Source organism: Pinus tabuliformis, chromosome 7 (genome assembly GCF_031772625.1).
Source record: "Pinus tabuliformis cultivar Carrire ecotype Pingquan chromosome 7, CPIR1, whole genome shotgun sequence".
Lineage (NCBI taxonomy): Eukaryota > Viridiplantae > Streptophyta > Pinopsida > Pinales > Pinaceae > Pinus > Pinus tabuliformis.
Genome location: NC_142293.1, coordinates 495,377,118 through 495,379,928, shown reverse-complemented (window position 1 = coordinate 495,379,928; position 2,811 = coordinate 495,377,118). Strand labels below are relative to the sequence as shown.

Here is a 2,811-nt window from a genome sequence, read left to right as displayed (position 1 = left end):
TCACGAGGGGGCCAATGGGTTGTAGAAATTTGATAATTTCCCCCCCGCAGACACATAACTTGATTCCATTGGGCCACCCGGCGGGAGAGAGTTTCGGGTCCTTGACCGTTTCTTGAAATGCATTCACACTAAAACTAACAAAACTAGATTGAGAAAGGGCAGGAAGCAGCCACGTCAGTCTCCTCACCTACCACCCCGGAGCTAAATTGCATATATACTCTCCTCGGTCTCTGAATTCCTTGGCAGAGGTTCTCAGATCTCTGCGAATCTCTCCCTCCCTCGCTACCTATATTCTGTAACCATAAGAAAACACACATCGGGTTTAGAGATCAGTAATTATCTACAAGGCTATGGCTCTGAGATGTGCGTTTCTTCCAACAAGGGAGACGCAGCTCTTGAGCGCGCGCGATAATGGCTTCGTCGCCTCCCGTTCCGGGACCTGCAAACGCACGACGATCGCTGTAACCAATGCGTTGCGGTCAACGCGGAAAAAGAAGCCCGTGTTCGATCCTCTGAAGTTTCGGCGGGTAGAACGATCTAGCGACATGGATACGGCGTTATTAGATCGGCTCGAACGAATTTACAAAGAGGGCTTTTCTGGCAATAACGATACGTTGCTCCCCATGGAGCCCCTTTGGACAGGGCCATTGTTTGAAGGGGTGCCGGTGAGAGTGGCGTACCAGGGCGTGCGTGGCTCCTATTGCCAAGAGGCAGCGGTTCGAGCCTTCCAGAGGTGCGATGCCCTCCCCTGTGAAGGGGGAATGGAGTCCGCCTTCGAAGCGCTGGAATCGGACGCCGCCGATCGGGCAGTGCTGCCTGTGGAGAACTCGCTGGACGGAGTTATCGAGAGGAACTACGATTTGATGCTACGCCATCCCGATCTCCGTGTCGTGGGCGAGATACTGTTGCCCATAAATCATTGCCTTCTGGCTGCGAAAGAGGCAGGGAAGAGGCGGGAGTTGAAGAGAGTGATAAGCCATCCGCAGGCACTCGCTCACTGCGAGCGGCGCCTCGTGGCTCTTGGCTTGGAGGTGGAGGCCGTGGACAACGCTGCGAGCGCGGCTCGTTTCGTAGCGGAGAATCGCATAGACGACACGGCCGTCATTGGCAGCAAGATTGCCGGGCGGGAGTACGGGCTTGAAGTGGTGGAAGAAGAAATACAGGATGATTCTTCCAATACCACCAGATTTCTGATTCTGAGCAAACCCAGCAACAAAAACTGCAACTCCACTGCATTCCCCGGTTCAAAGACCACGGTGGCCTTCTCGCTGAAACAGGGTACGGCAGATCTGTTCAAGGCTCTGTCGATATTCGCTGTGAGAGACATAAAAGTGACAAAGATCGAATCCCGCCCTCTCCGCGAAAACCCCCTGCGTCTGGTCAAAGGGCAAGACGGGGGCAGTTCCAGGTGTTATTTTGAGTACGTTTTCTTCGTAGATTTGGAGGCACCTGTGCCAGATGATCAAACGGGTAGTGTGGAAAGAGCTCTGGATCAGCTAATGCAGATTTCAAGTTTTGTGAGAGTGGTGGGAAGCTACTCCACCCTCTCTATTGTTTCGTAGCTCTAAACAACCAAGCAAATAGAGGCAAAGAGGACATGTGTACGCATGTCTGTATAGTTGTAAAGTGTATGATAAAATTCCTTTGTATATTTTATTGAATTATGTAATATGAATCAAGCGAAGTAACAGATCGATGATCTACTTCATATTCCCTGTCAAAAACAATCGCGAGGATCTTCATGGTGTATTTCTTGTTGACCACGGTGACCATGGATGAAATTTGACAGACTTCATACTGTAAATCTTAGCAGTGATCAATATTATGACGATGAAGATTGTTTTTTATCCTTGAAAATTTGAATCCTTTCTCAACTTCTTTTTGCTTTTAATTTTTTTATGATTAAGCTGAAGCTTAGATTGGGGATAGCTTATTTATTGAATGGAAGAAGATCAATTCACTCACAATGGAATTGTGGGAGTCCTGGTCACGCTTCTATATTTTTTTAGAAGTTTAATTTCTTAGGGTTTTATCTTCAACCTCTCCTTATGACGATTGAACTTGTGATTGGCCACACTAAACCCATGCAAACCAATTAACACTTCATGGGTTTAAAAAAACCAAGAAATATTCATTTTAATAAACCTCCCTTCTCCACTACTGTGGCATAGATAAAGGGTGACAAGGTGTTTTGTTAAGGCGCCCCGTGGTGAAAAGGTCATCAGTTGGAAACCCTATGGGCAAAAATCTAGCACATGCTAAGGGTTTGTGTGGCCCAAGTAGGATGTGATCCCCAACTGATTTTGACACCTTAGATGCACATGTTAAAGGTTTGTGTGGCCTAGGTAGGATGTGATCCTCAAGTGATTTTGACGGCTTAAATGCACATGCTAAGGGTTTGTGTGGCCTAGGTAGGGTGTGATCCCCAAGTGATTTTGAGAGCTTAAATGCCCTAGACGGCGGTTACTCAAGCCACAGATTAGGCATGCCGATCATCTCAAAACCTACATTTTAATGAAATATAACACTAATACTATTTAATGAAAGGTCTACACAATTAGTAAAAGAAAACACCTTTTTAATAAAAATAATTAATATAATTATTTTTTCTTATCTATAATTTTTGTAATAATTTTATAAAATTAAAAAGTAATAATAATAAATTTAATCTATATTCATATAATTTTAAAATCTATATATCCTCAATGGGGGTATTGAGCTATCACATGACCAATCAGTTAGTCATCAGTTAATGGGGAGGAGGGCAAGACATTAGCCCCTCCACAACGTGATAATAATTACTCCTAGGCC

At 45.2% G+C, this 2,811-nt stretch overlaps 1 pseudogene; it reads left to right on the top strand.

Annotated features, from left to right (window-relative positions):
- Positions 1–235: 235 nt before the first annotated feature.
- LOC149248200 (arogenate dehydratase/prephenate dehydratase 2, chloroplastic pseudogene) lies at positions 236–1,857 on the top strand (annotated as a pseudogene).
- The last annotated feature ends 954 nt before the right edge of the window (positions 1,858–2,811 follow it).